At 41.0% G+C, this 22956-nt stretch overlaps 1 long non-coding RNA gene across 1 annotated transcript in view; it reads right to left on the reverse strand.

The window, feature by feature from the left end:
- Positions 1 to 18753: 18753 nt before the first annotated feature.
- LOC147372666 (uncharacterized) overlaps positions 18754 to 22956 on the reverse strand; it is a 28615-nt gene continuing 24412 nt past the window's right edge. The window contains exon 2 of the long non-coding RNA XR_015164244.1: positions 18754 to 21486. This is a non-coding gene — a long non-coding RNA (uncharacterized LOC147372666). The remainder of the gene's footprint in view (positions 21487 to 22956) is intronic.

The following is a 22956-nucleotide window of genomic DNA, read 5'->3' on the forward strand; positions in this document are numbered from 1 at the left end:
AGGCTCTTCCCCAACTTGAAACAACTGCTGTCATTGTCCCGCGGGCATACTCTGCCTTCCCTTTCCTGAAAATAGCTAATGACGTTATCTGAGAGGACATAAAACGCACCCCAGGCTGACCAATTATAGTGTTTCTTGGGAGGCCACCAGTACACAACCACTTTTTAAAAAGAAAAAGGGAAGAGACTCTTATTATCTGATAGAGCCACTCACAGTCCACTCCCGTATTTTTTTTAAAAAGCATCGTGAGTCTGAGCCTTTGAAACACGTGATTCAGTAGGCGCGCAACCATCAGAATGCAAAGCCACGCCCACAGGAAGTGCTGCGTGCAGTTTTGAGCATCTCCAGCTGCAGAGAAGCTCTTGGAGGTCTCAGAAAGGGCACACCTCGGGCCAAATGCGTCAGAAAAATCAGTGGGGTCAGGCTGCACGAGGAGCTAATTATACACTTTCAATAGCAGCGGGGATTCTGTTTCCTGGGTTTTCATGGGAAGCAACCACTGTAGCCCAGCCAAGAGTTATATGAGTGCATTCTACCCCCACGGAGTGAAGCACCAGCTGAAGGGCAATATTCTGGATCATTCAGGAGAGGAAAACAAGGATAGTGTCTGTGGATGCTTTCTGGGACATTCAGATAGGTGTTGGCCGTTCAGCCAGGAAGACTCCTGCCACAGGTTCCCAGATAGGAATTATTGTCTGAATTCTCTGGTTTGTCTGGAAAGCCTTAGCAACCATATCTTTCTTGAACACAAGTCCCCCACCTTTATAAGTAGACATGGTATTGAGGAACACAACCCAGTTTTTTGCTTCTCACAATCATGGGCCTTTGAACTTGCTTTTTCTGAATCTGACCCATGTCCAAAAATTCTGGTTACAGCTCCTCAAAGGATAAACATAACCCTCAGTCAGACACTTTCAGTGCCTGCCTGTGCTTTTGAGGTAAGAGGTGGGAAAATGTCTTCCACTGAACCCACAGACATAGTCATTTCCAAATGGAATGTAAAGCAGGGTGAATTGGGCAGGCGGTCAGGCAGTGGTAGAGTAGGCAGGGAGTGAGACAATGTACCCTGATTCTTCAATTCCCATTTGCTCCTCCAGCTTCTCTGGACATTTTCTTGTGTTTGGGGTTTTGTTGTTGTTTAGTCACGGAGTGGTATCTGTAGCGTGCCAGGCTCCTCTGTCCATGGGATTCTCAGGCAAGATTACTGGAGTGGGTTGCCATTTCCTTTCCCAGGGGATCTTCCTGACCCAGGGATCGAACCCTCGTCTCCTGCATTGGCAGGCAGATTCTTTACCACTGAGCCACCAGGGAAGCCGTGTTTGGGGTTTCAGTTCAGTTCAGTTGCTCCGTCATGTCTGACTCTTTTCGACCCCATGAATCACAGCACGCCAGGCCTCCCTGTCCATCACCAACTCCCGGAGTTCGCTCAGACTCACGTCCATCGAGTCGGTGATGCCATCCAGCCATCTCATCCTCTGTCATCCCCTTCTCCTCCTGCCCCCAATCCCTCCCAGCATCAGAGTCTTTTCCAATGAGTCAACTCTTCGCATGAGGTGGCCAAAGTACTGGAGTTTCAGCTTTAGCATCATTCCTTCCAAAGAAATCCCGGAACTGATCTCCTTCAGAATGGACTGGTTGGATCTCCTTGCAGTCCAAGGGACTCTCAAGAGTCTTCTCCAACACCACAGTTCAAAAGCATCAATTTGGGGTTTAGATGAACACAAATAAATATTTCATGAATGGGTGAATGTTGCTGGGATACAGAGAGGATCGTCATCTTCAGAGCATCAATAATCATAGTACAGAAGCAGCATGTAGAGGAGAAGGTCCAGGAGAATGGGCAGCACTGACCTCAGCCAATATCCAAGAATTCGTTTTTCTCTATTACAAATCCGTTTTCTTTGGGTGTTTTCTTTTTTTTAATGGAACTAAAAGAATTCATTCATTTGACAGTTTGGGTTTGTTGTTGTTTTACCGCCTATAAAAATCCGGTACTTCACATCATTTTTAAAAATGGACACATGAACATAATACTTTTGGCTCAGTATTTATTTACTTTCATATATTTAAGCACAATAAGAAATTTGAGGAATAATTGAAGGTATTTTGATCAAAAGTATTATTGAGGCTGTTCCCCCAACATCTTGGGAACTGAACCCTCAAATTTATTTTTTAAACTGTTTTCTGGGCACCTGTAACCCATCACCCCAGACACGTTACATTGAAAATGGTGACTGACCTTCAGATTAAACGTGCAACCAGGGCTGTGAACCACTGCTGTAGAAGCTGTGAATTCTCTGACCACTGGTTACATCGCAGCAGAAACAGTACGGCTAGTAGATAGCAGTTTGTGAGTCAGGTGTTTACACAGTTAAGTTATTAACAACTCATGAGTCTGGGGCCCCCAGCTAAAATTACCACATTTTAAAAATAAAGTGATAACTATGTTCTGGGCCTCCCAGAGTTCTAGAAAGGTCTGGGCCACCTCTATTTTTTTAAGGGTCTCAGTGAATTTTTTTTTAAAGAAGAAATTTTATAAACGAGAAGGTCCTATTGTATAGCACAGAAAATTATATTCAGTATACTATGAGAAACCAAAATGAAACAGAATATTTTTTAAAAGAATGTATATATAGGGCTGGCCCAAAAAGTTCATTCGGGTTTTTCCATAATATCTTACAGAAAAACTCAAACAAACTTTTTGGCCAACCCAGTATATGTATAACTGAATCACTTTGCTATATAGCAGAAATTTTTTAAATTAATTTTTATTGGAGTCTAGTTGGTTTATAATGTGTTTGTTTCTGCTGTACAGGAAAGTAAATCAGTTATGCATAGACATGTATCCACTGTTTTTTAGATTCTTTCCATATAGAGCATTACAGAGTATTGAGTAGAGTTTCCTGTGCTATAGAGTAGGTCCTTATTAGTTATCTATTTTATACATAGTAGTGTGTATATGTTCGTCCCAGTCTCCCAATTTATCCCCTCTTCTTTCCCCTCTTGGTAACCATAAGTTTGTTTTCTACATCCGTAACTCTATTTCTGTTTTTGTAAATAAGTTCATTTGTACCCTTTTTTTAGATTCCACATACAAACAGTATCTATGATATTTCTCTATCTTACTTCACTCAGTATGACAGTCCATCCATGTGGCTGCAGCAGAAATGAACATAACACTGTAAAGCAGCTATACTTCAATCAAAATAAAATCAATAAAAAGAAATTTTAAAATGAGATATAAAAATGTGTGGTTTATTTCTTTTAATTGCCATATGACAGATCTTACAATATCACTATTTCTCTATTCATAAGATAATCACTGATTTATAAAATAGTACATTACATTGGCAGTGTGACACAAATTTAGGGAGCTCACACTTGGTGCTCTGTGACAACCTAGAGGGGTGGGATGGGGTGGAAAGTTCAAGAGGGAGGGGACACGTGTATGCCTATGGTTGATTCATGCTGATGTATGGCAGAAACAAACACAATATTGCAAGCAATTATCCTCCAATTAAAAATAAATACATTTTTTTTAAATGTAATATTTATTTATTTGGCTGTGCTGAGTCTTAGTTGCAACACAAGGGATCTTCAGTCTTCACTGTGGCATCAGGACCTAGTTACCGGACCAGGGATCTAATCCAGGCCCCCTGCATTGGGAACATGGAGTCTTTCCCCTGGACCACCAGAGAAGTCCCCAGTGATGGCTTTTTTTCTTTTAGCCTTTCTTGGTGTATCAGTGACTGTGAATAGAACCCTTTTCGGAGACAATATCAAAAGTATAAAATAGAGACAATTTGTGAATGTGAGATTTAGGCCAAAGGTTTTTCAGACTTTCCTTTGTACTAGGTCCTAATGTGTTCAGTTCAGTTCAGTTCAGTCACTCAGTCATGTCTGACTCCTTGCGACCCCATGAATCGCAGCATGCCAGGCCTCCCTGTCCATCACCAACTCCCGGAGTTCACTCAAACTCACGACCATCGAGTCAGTGATGCCATCCAGCCATCTCATCCTCTGTGTTCTCCTCCTGCCCCCAATCCCTCCCAACATCAGGGTCTTTTCCAATGAGTCAACTCTTCGCATGAGGTGGCCAAAGTACTAGAGTTTCAACTTTAGCATCATTCCTTCCAATGAACACCCAGGGCTGATCTCCTTCAGAATGGACTGGTTGGATCTCCTTGTAGTCCAAGGTACAGTTATCCAAATAAACAAAAGTAAGTTAAAATAATACCACCACTGCCTGAGGATCTTTGCCCACTTTTTTTTTCTTTCTTTTTTTTTTTTTGGTAAATTGCATGAGCATGTAAGTGCTATAGCACATAATTAGACTCAAATCACTTGCTGAATGTGAACTATTTTGTTCTCTTAAAGAAGTGTCATTATTTTCATAATAATTTGACGAGAATTATGGTCCAGTGGTTAAGAATCTGCCTTGCAATGCAGGGGACACAGGTTCAATCCCTGGTCGAGGAACTAAGATTCCATGTGCCTCAGAGCAACTAAGCCATGCCACAATTAGAGAATCTGTGCGAGCAATGAAAGATACTGAAAGATCCTGCTGGACATAATGAAGATCCTGAGTGCAGCAATTAAGACCTACACAGCCAAAAAAAATTTTTAACGTTTTTTAATTAATAAAATAGATATCTATGTTGCATGAGATCTAAACTATTAATGCCAGAAACTTATGGAGTTGCACAAGAAAGAAAGTATTGAGCTCCAGCCATTTTCAATTTCTCCAGATTAGCCTCTGATCATTAATGTATACACACATCCTTAACCATTCGTGTTTAAACACTGGCCTGTGTTCTTCTCTCTACTTAGCGTTCCTGCAGATACACACTTCTCCATGTTGACACAGTCCTCACCTCTGTCATTTTTAATAGCTCTGTTATAATCCCATTGTTTGCTTAGTCATTTCCCTATTAGACACTTGGATTGCCTCCAGTTTTTTTCACTAGTTTAACTAGAGTTACCGGGAACATCTGTGTAAATTTTCCCCCTTGGGATCATTTCTTTGGGGAATATTCACAAACAGGAAAATACCAAGTAAAAGAGAATGAACATTTTCATGGTTTTTGTTGCATGTTGTTGTATTGCTTTCCAAAAAACCAGTTTATTGATATAATGCAATAAGCTTTGTAAGAATTCCAGCTGCAGGCTATAAGACTACTCAAAGACTACTTAATTTGTTTGGTTTATTTCAGCTCCACAAACATGTATCAAATACCTGGGTGTGTCAGACACCACGCTAGATTCTGAGAATAAAAAGCTGAGTAAGATACCATGTCTGCCATCCAGAATGAAGACAATCCACTGGAGAGAAAAATACAGAAGAGATCATTTCAATTCTATGTGGAAAGTGCCAGAGGTGTGTGCACCAAAGAAGCAGAGTCCTATGAAGCACTAGTTAGGATTTCTAGAAGCACTGCTATTGAGCTGAAACTTGAGAGTGGAACAGAAGTGGTTATTTGCATAGAAGTTAGGAGGGAGAGGAGAGCAAGCTAAGGGAACAAAATGGACAAAGGTGTGGTACGACATTTAGGATGCTTTAGGCAGTTTTCTCGGAGAAGGCAATGGCACCCCACTCCAGTACTCTTGCCTGGAAAATCCCATGGACGGAGGAGCCTGGTAGGCTGCAGTCCATGGGGTCGCTAGGAGTCGGACACGACTGAGCAACTTCACTTTCTCTTTTCACTTTCATGCATTGGAGAAGGAAATGGCAACCCACTCCAGTGTTCTTGCCTGGAGAATCCCAGGGACGGGGGAGCCTGGTGGGCTGCCGTCTATGGGGTCGCACAGAGTCGGACACGACTGAAGTGACTTAGCATAGCATAGCATAGGCACTTTTCTATGGCTGAGCATAAAGTGGATGCTGCGGGTGTCCAGGAATGAGGCTGAAGGGATACACAGGAGGCAAGTCACCTGAAATTTATTTATTTTGGGGGGAATCAAACCATTTTATTGAGGGGTTTCAGGGGAGGGTTGAAAGGCTGGGAAGACAATGAGATCTGACATCTGTCTGCTGGCCAGGACCTCCCCAGCTTCACAGCCGCTGAAAGAGGAATTTGTTACAGTACATGGTGGGAGTTGGGGCTTCCCTGGTGACTCAGATGGTAAAGAATCTGAGTCTTTACCTTCAATCCCTGGGTTGGGAAGATCCCCTGGGAGAAGGGAATGGCAACCCACTCCAGTATTCTTGCCTGGAGAATTCCATGGACAGAGGGGCCTGACAAGCAATGCAGTTCATGGGGTTGCAAAGAGCTGGACACAACTGAGTGACTAACACTTTCACTTTTAAGATGAGAGTTAAGCTCATTTTTTCCAGATTAATCCCTTTTAAAATAGTAATATGTTTTTCTTTTTTTTAATTAAAAATTTTTTTAATTAATTAATTTATTTTACTTTACAATATTGTATTGGTTTTGCCATACATTGACTTGAATACACCATGTATATGTGTTCCCCATCCTGAACCCCTCTCCCACCTCCATCCCCATCCCATCCCTCTGGGTCACCCCAGTGCACCAGCCCCGAGCACCCTGTATCATGCATCGAACCTGGACTGGCAATTCGTTTCATATATGATAATTTACATGTTTCAATGCCATTCTCCCATCCTGCCCTTGCCCTCTCCCACAGAGTCTAAAAGACTGTTCAATACATCTGTGTCTATTTTGCTGTCTCACATACAGGGTTATCGTTACCATCTTTCTAAATTCCATATATATGCGTTAGTATACTGTATTGGTGTTTTTCTTTCTGGCTTACTTCACTCTGTATAATAGGCTCCAGCTTCATCCACCTCATTAGAACTGATTCAAATGTATTCTTTTTAATGGCTGAGTAATATTCCATATTACACAGGAACACACAGGAATACATTCCTGTGTATATGTACCACAGCTTTCTTATACATTCATCTGCTGATGGACATCTAGGTTGCTTCCAAGTCCTGGCTACTATAAACAGTGCTGCGATGAACATCGGGGTACACATGTCTCTTTCATTTCTGGTTTCCTTGGTGTGTATGCCCAGCAGTGGGATTGTTGGGTCATATGGAAGTTCTATTTCCAGTTTTTTAAGGAAATCCCCACACTGTTCTCGGAGAAGGCAATGGCAACCTACTCCAGTGTTCTTGTCTGGAGAATCCCAGGGATGGTGGAGCCTGGTGGGCTGCCATCTATGGGGTCGCACAGAGTCGGACACAATTGAAGCGACTTAGCAGCAGCAGCAGCAGCAGCCACACTGTTCTCCATAGCAGCTGTATTAGTTTGCATTCCCACCAACAGTGTAAGAGGGTTCCCTTTTCTCCACACCCTCTTCAGCATTTATTGCTTGTAGACTTTTGGATAGCAGCCATTCTTATTGGCGTGAAATGGTACCTCATTGTGGTTTTGATTTGCATTTCTCTGATAATGAGTGATGTTGAGCATCTTTTCATGTGTTTGTTAGCCAGTAATATGCTTTTCTATAGATGAGTTATTGCTCTTTGTCTTTTTCTTTCCTTGATCTGTTACTGTTGTTTACATCTACTTCTAGAAACTCTATTCTATTTTACTTATCAATTTACCTTTTTAAATTCAAGATAATATTATTTTGAAAATCATTGCCTCATAGTAACATTTTTATTTTTAAAGGAAGAATCTATCATAATCACATTTTCCTGGAAAATTTTACTTGCTTGTTCTTCTGGACAAATCTGACAATGGGAGCTCTTTGGTTGCTGTAACCTTGCTAATATGATCAACTGAAGCTGATTTAAGTTTGTTCCACTTCCTCCTTCACAGGTGTGCACACTTGCACAGAACACCTGGGATCATGTGGGTGAAACATTCATTACATCATTCACATAGAAGCATTGACCCCACAGGCTCTATTATAGTATAACTTCTTTACCACATGCCTTTTCCTCTGGTGCCACAAAGACTACAGCTGAGTCTACATCCCTTTGGTAACCTAAAGCTTCTCTTATCTCCCGGGACACGGGCAAACTATTACCTTGGTCTCTTCCTTTCCCAGACTTAGTCATTTTCTCCCAAGTTCTCAGGCATTCATAACAATCATTGCAACCTGGATCCTAACCCCTGCTTGTTCTATATGTAGAGAGGCATCATAAATCTTCAGGGCTCCCTCAAATCTCAGATATTTGAATAGTTTCATTTTTAGCATGTGTCTTACAGGCGAGAGAATGTTAGATATTGGTCTTCCTTTTTAACTTTGTTTAAAGCCTATGTTTAATAAGAATTCAGTCATTTCACATCAGACATTACAGTGAAGCAAGAGTGTATGCAGCTATACTCTGAAAGTTGATTGTTTTTGTTCTAGTTATTTGCTTTTTAAAAAATAAATGGTTACTATTGAGGGTTTTCAACTTTATTTGCTTTTGAATTAGACGAGAAAATAACTTTTTGTAGTCTACTTTTCCCCCTAAATTTAGCACTTTAAAAATTATTTCTGGGACTTCCCTGGTGGTCCAGTGGCTAAGACTCCGTGCTCCCAATGCAGGAGGCCCAGGTTCTATCCCTGGTCAGGGAACTAGATCCCATATGCTGCAACAAAAGATCCTGTGTGCTCCAAACAAGACTTGGTGCAGCCAAATAAATAAATAAAATATTATTATAATATTAAAAAAGCATTTCTGCCTTTACTTTCTTTTTTAAGTTAAAATTTTTATTCTGAGAAAAATATACATTCACATGTAAGGAAGAACACAGAGAAATTCACTATCCTTCACAGTTTCCCTTAATGGTAAAACTTTGCAAAACTATAATAGAATATCACCAGAATCGATGTCAGTACAACCCACCCATTTTTTTTTTTTTGAAATTTGAACAAAATCTGTATTTTAGTCAGTAGTACTGTATTACATGTTAATTTCCTGGGTTTGTTTTTACAACAGAGTATTTCTTTATATTCTCAGAATTAGATTAGAAGTTTTTCAAGCCTCATTCAGGTTTTTCTATGCTAAAAAAAAAAAGTTAAACCACCTTTGAAAAATAGGGAAAACAGATTCTATAAGGTAGACCTCTGTGTATACAGTGATAACGTGGGGCTTGAATCCTGAGTCTACATCTCCTGTGTGGTGTTAGGCAAATCACTGAACCTCTCTGAGACCTTACAAAGTTTTCTTGATTAAATTAGAAAATGAACATTGAGTCCTTTTGAGACCTAGGAATTTGGGTACAAACATGAGTTATTGGTACCTTTTTCCAAACCAGTGACTACTTGTGATTTCTGATGACTTTTAAATAGTTCAACTGTTTATACTTTATTATTTTGATAGTATATTATTTATTAGCTGATTTTTTAAATCAGCATATTATCATAGACTTTCTAAGGCTCTCTCATAAATATTTGTATTTTTCAGCTATGGGGCCATTCAAAAGTGATTTTTAACTTATCAACTTATAATGTTCTTGCCCTTTTTGCAACTGTCTTAGATAGCTTGAGTATTCTTGTCTAGCAAATCCTATGGACAGAGGAGCCTGGTGGGTCCATGGGGAACCTAGTCCATGGAGTCACACAGAGTGTGACACATCTGACGTGACTTAGCACACACACTCGCAGAGCAGAGAAAGTTTGTTTGCTGAGGAAAAAAAATAAAGAGACAAGACCTGAAAGGCAAACAGAAAGAAAGTCTAAATTTTTATTTCTTGCCGTCCTTCTGTTCCATGAGTCATCCTATATCCTTATTTTTTAACTCCCCTTTTATTATTCAAATGATCTTGATTTGCTTTCTGATCTTTGCAACAGAGAACTCAACTAACCAACACTACAGCATATAAATTTGACTCTTTAACATTAAAAAATAATAACAGACTTTTGGAGGTGTTTATGCAGTACCAGCCAGTAAAGATTCTGCCTGCAATGCAGGAGACCTGGGTTCCATCCCTGGGGTGGGAAGATTCCCTGGAGAAGAAAATGGCAACTCACTCCAGTATTCTTGCCTGGAGAATCCCACGGACAGAGGAGCCTGGAAGGCTACAGTCCATGGGGTTGAAAAAAGTTGGACAGGACTGAGTGACTAACACTTTCACTTTAAGTGAATTAACTGTTTCATAGCCATTTAGGGGTTCTTGGCTGGAGAAGCCCAGGCACGGGGGAGCCTGGTGGGCTGCCGTCCATGAGGTCGCACAGAGTCGGACACGGCTGAATCGACTTAGCAGCAGCAGTAGGGTTCCTCTACCTTTGTCTTCATCTTAGGCATAACAGTACTTTCTTTTCATGGAACATGTACTTTATTTTCCTAATCACAAAAGAAATACTTCTTATAATAAATTCACATAGTATAAGAACATAGAAAGTTAGGTTTTCCCTCTCCATTTGTTTTCACTCTCCAGAAGTGGCACCAAGGTTTACAGTTTCCTATGCATTCTTCATAATGTTCACAATTATATAAATATGTGGTTATGATTTTCTTTTACAAAATAACTTAGTGTTTCTGGATTGCTAGGCAACATTTTTTCCACTGAAAAAATATGACATATCGTGCTAGTCACTCCCTACCTCCATATATTAGTTTTTGCCCTTTCTCTCTGCCTGCTCTGTGCCCCAGCAGGTTGCCCTACTCATGCTCCATCACGGCTGACTATGTCCAACCCAAGGGAGGTACCAGCAAGAGATGGGAGCCTAATGGGAAAGAAGTAAATCAGAGTATTCCTTCCCTGCTTTCCCTCGCTTCAGCTCTGTCTTTTACAGTACAGGCAGCCCCTCCATACCCACAGGTTCCTCATCCCTGTGAATACAGAGAACCAGCTGTAAGCGACAAGAGCATCTGCAGATTCTGGTAACCTTAGGGGGTCCTGAAACCAATCCCCCATGGATACGGAGGGACAACTGTCACAGATTCCCTCATGGGCTATAGTTTCACTGCTTGGTCCCGCCTCTATGTTCCAAATTTCACACTCCTTTTATTATTTTTTATTTTAGTTTTTAATCAAAGTATAGTTGATTTAGGGCTTCCCTGGTGGCTCAGACAGTAAAGAGTCTGCCTCCAGTTCAGGAAACCTGAGTTCAATCCCTGGGTCAGGAAGAGTCCCTGGAGGAGGGCATGGCAACCCACTCCAGTATTCTTGCTTAGAAAACCCCATGGACAGAGGAGCCTGGTGGGCTACACTCCATGGGGTCGCAAAGCACTGGACATGACTGACACTTTCACTTTCATAGTTGTTTACAATGTTGTGCCTATCTCTGTTGTACAGCAAAGTGACTCACTCATACATATTAGGCATTCTTTTTTTTTTTTTGGCTGTAACCTGTGTCATGGTGGTGGTGGGGGGAGTCTTAGTTCCCCAACCAGGGATGGAACCCACAGCCCCTGCATTGGCAGCTCAGTCTTAACCACTGGACCACCAGAGAAGTCCTCGTTTTTTATACTCTCCACTATGGTTTATCACAGGATTTTGACTATAGTTCCCTGTGCTACACAGTAGGACTCGTTGTTTAATCTATCCTATATGTAATAGTCTGTTCGTGCTCAGTCACTCAGTCACGTCTGACTCTTTGGGACCCGATCTCTGTACAGAGATAGGCACAACATTGTAAACAACTATGAAAGTGTTAGTTGCTTAGTCATGTCCAGCGCTTTGGGACCCCGTGCAGCGTAGCCCGCCAGGCTCCTCTGTTCATGGGATTCTCCAGGCAAGAATACTGGAGTGGGTTGCCATTTCCTCCTCCAGGGGATCTTCCTGACCCAGGGATCAAACCCACCTCTCCTGGGTCTCCTGAACAGCAGGTAGATTCTTTACTGCTTAGCCACCTAAGAAACCCACATGTAATAGTTTACATCTATTAATCCCAAACCCCTAGCCCTTTCCTCCCCCTCCCCACTTGGCAGTCCTTAGTCCTCAGTCAGTTGCTTAGTCGCGTCCAACTCTTAAGAGACCCCATGGACTGCAGCCCACCAGGCTCCTCTGTCCGTGGGATTTTTCAGGCAAGAATACTGGAGTGGGTTCCATTTCTTCCTCCAGGGGATATTCCTGACCCAGGGATCGAAACCTCATCTCCCGAGTGCCCTGCATTGACAGGCGGATCTTTACCACTGAGCCACCTGGGAAGCCCAATGTATAATAGTTTACATCTGCTAATCCCAAACTCCTAGCCCTTTCCTCCCCCACTCCCTCCCCCTTGGCAACCGCAAGTCTGTTCTCTATGACTGTTTCTGGGAGAATGTTCTCTCCCTTGTGCCTTAAGCCTTAGAATGTAGTAACTTTCCACTGTTGCTAGTCTGTAGGTTCGTCCTCCTCCCTTTGTTTGTTTAACACTGCCCAACCTTTGTAAGTAAACTCTTCCTTAAAAGCTCTTCACTGAACCATCTAGGCTGAGTCCTGTTTCCTTCTGGGACCCTCTCTTATACAAATGTTTTGCTAAGGTGATACATGTAGCCGTCACTCATCCTATGGACAAGTCATGATTTATTTAACCCTTCCTTTATTGATGGACATTTATCACATTTTCTTTAATATTTATTTATTTATGGCTGTGCTGGGTCTTCGTTACCGCGCACAGGCTTTCTCTAGTTGCCGTGAGCAGGGGCTACTCTTCATTGTGATACACGGGCTTCTTGTTGCAGTGGCTTCTCTTGTCGGGCACGGGCTCCAGGCACATGGGCTCCAGTAGTTCAGCACACAGGCTCATTAATTGTGGCATTTGGGCTTGGTTGCCCAACAGCATGTGGAATTTTCCTGGACCAGGGATTGGACCTGTGTCTCCCACATTGGCAAGTGGATTCTTATCCACTGTGCCACCAGGGAAGTCCCTGTCATATTTTCAATTGCACTGTTTACTACAAACAATGGTGCAGTGACCATCCTTGTGTGTGGGTATGTGTATATGAGTGTGGGTATGTGTATATGTGTGTGGGTATGTGTATATGAGTGTGGGTATGTGTATATGTGTGTGGGTATGTGTATATGAGTGTGGGTATGTGTATATGAGTGTGGGTATGTGTATATGTGTGTGGGTATGTGTATATGTGTGTGGGTATGTGTATATGAGTGTGGGTATGTGTATATGTGTGTGGGTATGTGTATATGTGTGTGGGTATGTGTATATGAGTGTGGGTATGTGTATATGTGTGTGGGTATGTGTATATGAGTGTGGGTATGTGTATATGTGTGTGGGTATGTGTATATGTGTGTATACCCTTGGTGAGTATGTTTGTAAGAGAGATTCCTAAAATTGGAATTACTGCAACAAAAGACATACTAACTTTAAACTTGATAAATATTTTCTCTCCCTCCTGGGCAGAGAGTCAACAATTTCCTCTCCCTAGAGCATACTTATATTTAATGAGCAACAAACAAGCGATAGCTATGATGAATGAAAAAGTAAGGCTCTGGTAAAACATGCATGTTTAGATCGTTAGTCCAAAAGAAATCGTGGATATTTTTAAACCTAAAAATAAAGTAAGTCTTTGTAAAGGAGTTTCTGAGTCCTACAGCTATTCAGACAATGTAATCCTTCAATCAGCTTTATTTCAAGGAAAGAGAACAATTTCTGACTGTTTGAACTAATCTGACCAGAAAAAGTTCCAGTAGTCTCTAAGTGTATTAGATTAAGCACATGATTAAGAATAAAATCCAAAGAACATTCTGATGGTAAGTTTCAAAGTACATTCACATAATGTGCTACTTCCATTTGGAGCCCAGATAACAAGGTGTTTGCTGCTACATTCTAGGTTTAAGTTTACAAGATTTACTATCTCAGAAGCAGACATAGATTCAAGAAGTCAAGACAGTCATTGAGCACTGTATGTAATAAGCTAAAAATAATCTAAATTTCCACCAGTCTGGAAATGGTTAAATGTCAGTACATCCATACTATACAATTTTATGCTGCAGTTTTAAGATACACTTCCTCAGGAGGGGGGTTTGGGAGAGAATGTATACATGTATATTTATATGTATGGCTGAGTCCCTCTTCTGTTTACTTGAAACTATCACACAGCTGTACCCAATACAAAACAAAAAGTTCAAAAATAGAAACATAAAACACACTTCCCTGATTATGAGCAAACTGAGCACCTTTCATATATTTAAGGTGACTTTTGTTTTGGTTTCCAACCCCCCCATATACTCCTGTATGGATTATCTGCTCATTATTTCCTTTGTGTATGGGCTTCCCTGGTGGCTCAGACGGTAAAGAATCCACCTGAAATACAAGACACCTGGGTTTGATCCCTGGGTCAGGAAGATCCCCTGGGAAGGGAACTGCTATCCACTCCAGCATTCTTGCCTGGAGAATTCCATGGACAGAGGAGCCTGGCAGGCTATATTCCATGGGGTGGCAAAGCATCAGACATGACTGAGCGACTGAGCACACACACACACACACATGATCTCTTAAGTAATAGCAATAAATAAGCCACAGTTCAAAATTAATTTTGAAAGGAGATTTTTAAAAAGAGGTCTCTAGTTCAGTAGATGGTTTGACTGAAAGCTGACTCAGCCTGAAAGAGAAGCCACTGTCAGAATAAACAGACAGTGGAGTGACATAGGACATGGGGGAATAAAGGGAAGCAAACATTTGGTGGATGGGTCTTTCTCCTTGCTGCTGAAGCATGTGGTAGGCCAGGGGGAAATCCTTTAGTGAGAAGGATTCTGGAAGGTCCATGCATGCTTTCTGGAGAAGCAAAAGGAAGAAGTCCCCTTGAATCCCTTGACAACAAAGGTCCATGAATTAATGAATGAGGGATGTGATGGTTAGTTTTATGGGTCAACCTGGCTAGGTTCTGGTGCCCAGTTGTTTGGTCAAACCAGTCTAAATGTTGATATGAAACTGTTTCAGATGTGATTTATATTTAAATTGATAGACTTTAAGTAAAGCAGATTACTCTCCATAATGTTATAGAATTGTGATTCTTACAATACTGTTTTTGTAAACAAAGTTGATTTAAATTAAAAAAAATTTTTTTAAAGGTTGTTGGTTTACTGCCCACTGCCAGAACTGTGCCTTGCAGGTAATAGGAGCTCAATAAACATCTGTTGAATGAATCTGTTAACATAGTAAATTAGTCACATTCTCATTAAGACTTTTTTTGCATCTATTCAGTCATGATGCATTATTCATTCAGAATACATCTAAATTAAATCTATTTCTTGAGTGAGTGATTTTTCTGAGTTCCATAAGTGATTGGGTCTGTTTCTTTTCTTATGCTGTCCTTGTCCTCGCTGGTATCAGAGTTAAGTTGGGCTGATGAAATGAATCACATAGCTTTCCATTTCATTCTGTGCTCTGGAAAGGCTTAGAGAGCATGGGAATTATGTTCCTAGACTATGGGCTTCTGTCTATGGGGTCGCAGAGTCGGACACAACTGAAGCGACTTAGCAGCAGCAGCAGCAGACTATTTGGGAGAACTCATTGTAAAACATTTAGGCTGTGTGCCTTTTTGGTGGGTAGTTCTTAGACAACCATTCCATTTTTTCTGTGGTTATTAGCCTGGTCAGGTTTTCTACTTCTTGCGGATTTGGTTTTAAAAATTTAGGTAGTCTTCAATAATTGTTCACTTTATTAAATGTGTTACTATACAGAACACAGACATAGCATGCACGCACATTCACAGCCTCCTCTGCTATCAACGTCCACCAGATATAGTGGTATTACAATGGTCCACCTACATTGACACATTGTGTAGTCACTGAGTCCTGTCCAACTATTTTGTGATATGATGGATTATAGCCCACCAGGCTCCTCTGTCCATGGAATTTTCCAGGCAAGAATACTGGAGTGGGTTGCCATTTCCTACTCCAGGGGATCTTCCCAACCCAGGGATTGATCCTGATCATTCCGTTTAATCATAATCTAATCAGATTATTTTGTAGTAGTCTTTTATTAAGAGACTCCAAGTTAAATACTTATTTTCCTATTGATGAATATTTCTAATATGTTTCTGATTTTTTTTGCTTTTACTATGCTGTTCTGAATCCACCTGCAATGGGGGAGACCTGGGTTTGATCCCTGGGTTGGGAAGATCCCCTGGAGAAGACTGTGGCAACTCACTCCAGTATTCTTGCCTGGAGAATCCCACGGGCAGAGGAGCCTGGCAGGCTACAATCCACAGGGTCACAAAGAGTCGGACACGACTGAGCAACTAAGCACACGCTGCTGTGAACATTCTTGTCCAAGTCTTGTTGACTTACTACGCTAAGAGTTTCTTCAAAGTACATGCCTCTGAGTGGAATCCTAGGCCCTAGATTATGTGCATTAAGAACCCTTCTATTTTTTTAATTGATTTTTTAAGAACCCTTCTAGACATTACCAAATTGCTCTCTGAAGTAGATGTATCAGGACTTCCCTGGTGGTCCAGTGGGTAAGATGCCATGCTCCCAATGCAGGCGGCCAGGGTTTAATCCCTGGTCAGGAAACTAGATCCCACATGATGTAACTAAAGAGGCTACATGTTGCAACTAAGACCTGACACAGCCAAATAAATATTTTTTAAAAAGAAGTCGTAATACCAATTTATATTCTTTCCAGGGGGTACATAATAGTTCCAACTGTAATTCCATACACTCACCAGCAATTGGTTTCTTCACTTTTATTTTTGCCAAACTGGCTGAAAAATTGAATCACTTGTTTTTATTTTCCTTTTTATGATTCCTAATAAAGTTCATCATCCTATGATTTGTTATTTGGTTTTTCTTTTTTGTGAATTTTTTTTAATTTTTTGCCTCTTTTTCCACAATAGGTTATTTGTATTTTATTGATTTGTAGGAGTTTATAAAATCTGGATACTAATCCTTATGTTATAAATGTCTCCTTCCACATTTTAACTTGTTACAATCAATTTTTATGATGTCTTTTAATAAACAGACTTTTTTTCATTCTACTGTAGTTGAAATGATCAACTTCTTCCTTTGTAGTTTGGGTTTTGGGCTTTCTCTCACCTTAAAAGGCATAATCATAAAAATTTTGTTTTTTTCTTCTAAAACTTGCTTTTCATTTTGGATTCTTATCTGGAATTCATTTTGAGTATATGATCTGAGCTAGAGGTCTAATTATGTATAATGAGCTGTCCCAGCATCGCTGATATTTCATCTTTTCCCTATAGATCATGCGTATCAGTTTTATGTAAGTCATTGTTTTCACAGAGAGATTCTGCCTGACCAAGATATCACCTCACTCTGATCCAGCTACTGGGGAATGTAGCTTAGCACAAAAGCCAAATGAGTTTACTAATACTGAACCACAGAATTATATAACCTCAACCATCCAGGTCCAGCCGCACCATGCGGACAGGTTTTATCACATGGATGGCATCCTATCTTGCAAGAAATAGAACTGTGCTTTCTTGAGCTGACTGGCTCCCAAAGAGGAAGGAGAATGAAGCCAATGATGCCCTATTTATTATTCCAGAATTTACCAATCAGATTAAGTCACCCTCTCCAAAAACACAGGAGAGGTACTAAACGTCTTCCCACCTAAGATGTATTCATGCCCTAGTGTCACCGTAACAAACTACCACAAACACAGACTTATTCTCTTACAGCTCTGGAGGTCAAAAGTCCAAAATCCATTTCACAGAGCTAGAGTCAAGGCGTTGGTTGGGCTGGCTCCTTGTGGAGGCCCTCAGGGGAGAATTTGTTTTCTTGCCTTTTTCAGCTTCTACGACCCCTCTTTTTCTTGACTCATGGCTTCTTCCTCCATCTCCAAAGCTCATTACTCCCATCTGTGCTTCTGTCATCGCATCACCTTCTTCTCTCACTCTGAGCCCTCTTGTACCCATCTATCTTATAAGGACCCCTGTGATTACCTTGGGATAACCAGGTAACCCAGAATAACCTCCCTACCTCAGGATCCTTAACTTAAGCACATCTAGAATGTCCTTTTTTGCTGTATAAGGTAACATATTCACAGGTGTGAGGGTCAGGATGTGGACATGTTTTGTTGTTGTTTAGTCGCTAAGTTGTGTCTGACTCTTTCGATCCCATGGACTCCAGTCCACCAGGCTCCTATGCCCTTGGGATTTCCCAGGCAAGGAGACTGGAGTGGGGAGCCATTTCCTACTCCAGTGGACATGTTTGGGAACCATTATTCAGTCTGTGACAGAAGTTTCATTGCCCTCTTATGCCAACTGTTTGCTCCCAGGGACACTGGTAGGAAAGAGATTTTGCTCATGAAGAGTTCCAAAAGAGTTCCCTATTAATTAAATTAATGGTTTAATGCCATTCAGTATCCAAGGCTAAGTTTTCATTCATTTTTCTATTACTTTTTATTATGCCTATCAATGCAGTCCATATAGCATATCAGAGGATTATCAATGAGATTAAATAACAAAATTATACTAGTCAAATAATAACATGCAAAAGGAAACTTGGAAATAATCATCAGGGAAATGCAATCAAAACCACAATGAAATATCACCTCACACCTGTTAGAACAGCTTTTACCAAACAGACAAGAAGTAACAAGCATTGGTGAGGAAATAGAAGAATTCGAACCCTTATGCATTCACTGTTGGTATGAATGTAAACTGGTACAGCCACTGTGGGAAACAGTATGGAAGTTCCTCAAAAAATTAAAAATAAAGCTAGCATATGATCCAGGAATTTCATCCAGGTATTTATCTGAAGGAAACAAAACACTAACCTGAAAAGATATATGCACTTCATGTTTACTGCAATATTATTGACAAGAGCCAAGACATGGGAGCGACCTAAGGGTCCACCAACGGATGAATGAATTTTTAAAGTGGGAGATAAATAGACTATTACGCTAAGTGAAATAAGTCAGACAAACACCATATGATCTCACTCACATGTAGAATTGTTTTTAATGAATTTATAGACAGAAGAGACTGGTGGTTGCCAAGGTAGGGGTTGAGTGAAATGGGTGAAGACAGTCAAAGATACAGTCTTCCAAAGCTAAGTCTTAAGGGTATGTATATGACACAGTGACTATAGTTAATAATTGTTGTTGCTGTTTAGTTGATAGGTTGTACCCAATTCCTTTGCCACCCCGTGGACTGTAGCCTGCCAGGCTCCTCTGTCTGTGGGATTTCCCCGGCAGGAATACTGGAGTGGGTTGCCTTCTCCAGGGGATCTTCTTGATCCAGGGATTGAACTCATGTCTCCTGCATTTTCAGGCGGATTCTTTACCACTGAGTTGCCAGGGAAACCCATAGTTAACACTGTATTGCATATTTGAAAGTTGCTAAGAGAATAGATCTTAAATTTTTTCATCATAAGAAAAAAAATTTTGCAACTACATGTGGCAATGGATGTTAGCTAGACTTATTGTGGTGTTCATTTCACAATGTCTACAAGTATCACATCATTAGGTTGTACATCTGAAACTAATATGTTAATTATACCTCAATAAAATAAGAACATCAAAGTTTTTCTTATAACCATGTTTTTCATAGTCTTTCTTCTCAGAGTCATGATTTTAATAAACCAAGAAGACCTAAAAAAAAATAAATAACAGAAACTTCAATACAATAACATAATGCCAATAATGTTGAGGGGAAAAAAATTTTAACATAAACCTCTTCCCTTTACTAAATTTCTAGGAAGAAATTAACATCCAAAAAATGCGATCAAAATCATGAGATATTAAAGTTCAAAGAAAGTAAAGCTCAATATATAATTTTCTTTCTTTTATGAGTTAAAATTCAAAGAAATTAAAGTCCAAAATTCATCCCCCCCCATCTTGCTGTTCTGCTCTCAGCTGGAGAGGATTTCAATGCCTGAGTGGAGTCAGAGATCATCTAGCAATTTAACAATTCATTGACCAGAGACGTATTAATACCTTAATGTTTCAACATTCACTTACATAACAAATACCAGCCAAAAACATAAAGGTGTTCGTTTCTGCAAAAAATCCCCCAGTCAATAATGTGTTAAGCTGCATCTCTTTGGAATGGGGATAGTTCTTACAGGACCTCCCAGTTATAAAATAATAATACCAGCCGAGTCTGTGATGTACCTTTTTTCCCTAAAGATAGATTTAGTAGAACATACAGAAGGACCCAGGTGGTGCTAGTGGTAGAGGATCCGCCTGCCAACTGCCAATGCAGGAGGTGTAAGAGACATAGGTTTGATCCCTGGGTCGGGAAGCTCCCCTGGAGGAGGGCATGGCAACCCACTCCAGTATTCTTGCCTGGAGAATCCCATGGACAGAGAGTCTGGCAGACTACAGTCCATGGGGTCACAAAGAGTCAGACACGACGGAGTGACTACACAGGTAAACCATTACCTGGGGAGGATTTCTCTATTGTATCTAAATAACTAGTTTCTAGTAGCCTTGAGGACAAAAATAGAGGGAATAATTCTTGGGCCACAGGAATTCAAACTAGGTCCATCCACCCTGCCCTCTTTTGCCCTTGAAGATGGTTCAAAACAACATAAAAGCAGAATTTAAAGTAGAGTTGTTTGTTTATCTTACCTACCTAGGCCTAGCACTAGCACACTGAAAACTAATCCCTCACTAATGCTCTGTAGTCCAGAGAGAACCCAGCTGCCCCACAGTTTAAAAAATGGCAAATATTTTCCCACTCCTTTAATATCTAAAAGGAGAGTGTATGAAGGGACTGTTTCTTTCTCTTTATAATTGAATCCTTGCCCCAGCTGTAACTGCTTATTAAGGCCTCTTCAGCTCGCTGGCCCCTGCTAAGTTCCTCTCCTGGTTCCTGTGCCCCTGCCAAGGCCACTTACAACCTCTGAGTGGCTTTTCCAAGGTCTTTTTCCCCAGCCACAGCTCTTAAAAGCCAACTGCACCATCATAAAAAAAACAACGACCTGGTCCAATATATGCCTACACAAAGTGCCAAGAGCAAAATGTCCTTGGAGAACAGACTAGTGACTGCCAAGGGTGAGGGGGCTGGGGGAAGGATGGAGAAGGTTAGGGTTAGCAGATGTAAGCTTTTATATATATATAGAGAGAGAGAGAGAGAGAGAAAATGGAATGGAAAAACAACAAGGTCCTACTGCATAGCACAGGGAACTATATTCAGTATCCTGTGATAAACCACAATGGAAAAGAATATAAAGAAAGAATGTATAGGGACTTCCCTGGCAGTCCAGTGGTTAAGACTTTGCCTTCCAATGAAGGAAGTTTGGGTTCTATCCCTCGTAGAGGAGTGAAGATCCCACATGCCTCACAGCAAAAAAGGAAAACATAAAACAGAAGCAATATTGTAACAAATTCAATAAAGGCTTTAAAAATATGGCCCATATAAAAAATCTTATGTACATATATATATGTATACATATTTGCTGCTGTTGTTCAGTTGCTAAGTCAGGTCCGACTCTTTGGGACCCCATGGACTGCAGGACTCCAGGCTTCCCTGTCCTTCACTGTCTCCTGGAGTTTGCTCAAACTTATGTCCATTGAGTCAGTGATGCCGTCCAAGCATTTCATCCTCTGTCACCTCCTTCTCATACCACCTTCAATCTTTCCCAGCATAAGGGTCTTTTCCAGTGAGTCGGCTCTTCACATCAGGTGACCAAGGTGTGTGTGCATAACTGAATCATTTTGCTGTACAGAGGTAACGAAACAGAACACTGTAAATCAATGTTCAATTAAAACAAACAATCATGATGTCCTGCACACACTCAAGAACGAGACCCCAGGACCAACACCCATCTTTAGCGACTCCAGAAGCCTTGATCACTCCACGTGTTTTCATTTGCTTCTCCCTGACTGTTCTTATTTTTCACTTAGCAGTTTTCTAGTCAGTGCCTCAAACGTGGGAACACTGAAGAAGGGTCCAGTAGAAAGCACCCTTCCTCCTTTTCTGAGTTCAACGCAAATTAAAAAATGAGATAACAGAATGGAAGAAGAAAACCAAATGACCACTTCATTCCTGATAAAGTTGGGTTGCAGGATTCGGTTTACTATGAGAGAAGAGCTTCCTGACACCAAGTCCTAGAATAGGATCCAGCAACTCTGATTAAAGTACACTTGTCTTGATGGGGATGGGAGGGTCAGCTGCTCCCAGAGCAGACCTCATGCTGGCTGGTGCCAAAGAGGGAAGGGGACAAGAATGAGCTGAGCAAGCTCACTTTACTCCCCACAAATCTGCCAATTAAACCATGCCCTCCTTCAGTTCAGGGCAGAGTTAAGAAAGGGCCCCCCAAAAAGCCAAGTGTCACACTAATGCAACTCCCTTCACCCACAACGCTGTGTTTACATTTTCTTTTAAAGAGTAAAATGTAAGTATGTATGACTTGGGTGGAAAAAAAAAAAAAAAACAAGACGGTAGAAGCTGCTACCTGGTGGGCTGGGGATGCTACAGTTATAATCTGGAAGTCTAAAGTTTAGATTTCTCTGGCAGCACAAGGAAATGATTTCCTACTCTTTCCAATAGTTTTCTGTGCCTTTATGAAAACACTTGCACTTAAAAACACAATTCACAATTTGTAGCAACATTTAAACACAAGTTTTGCAACCCAATGTTCATGGCAGCACTATTCACAACAGCCAGGAGGACATGGGAGAAGCCTAAATGTCCACCAGCAGAGGAATGGATAAAGATGTGGTACATATATACAGTGGAAGACTACTCAGACATAAAAAGGAATGAAATTGGGTCCTTTGTAGAGACATGGGTGGACCTAGAGACTGTCAGAAAAAGTGAAGAAAGAAAGAAAAACATATCGTATACTAATGCATATATGTGGAATCTAGAAAAATGGTATTCAGTTCAGTTCAGTCCCTCAGTCGTGTCCAACTCTTTACACCCCACGGACCACAGCATGCCAGGCTTCTCTGTCCATCACCAACTCCTGGAGCCTACTCAAATTCATGGCCATTGAGTCGGTGATGCCATCCAACCATCTCGTCCTCTGTCATCCCCTTCTCCTGCCACCTTCAATCTCTCCCAGCATCAGGGTCTTTTCAAATGAATCAGTTTTTCCTATCAGGTGGCCAAAGTATTGGGGTTTCAGCTTCAGCATCAGTCCTTCCAATGAATATTCAGGACTAATTTCCTTTAGGATGGACTAG

The sequence above is a fragment of the Bos grunniens genome, chromosome 5, assembly GCF_055505025.1.
Source record: "Bos grunniens cultivar Pamir isolate PY7600 chromosome 5, Bosgru_T2T1.0, whole genome shotgun sequence".
NCBI lineage: Eukaryota > Metazoa > Chordata > Mammalia > Artiodactyla > Bovidae > Bos > Bos grunniens.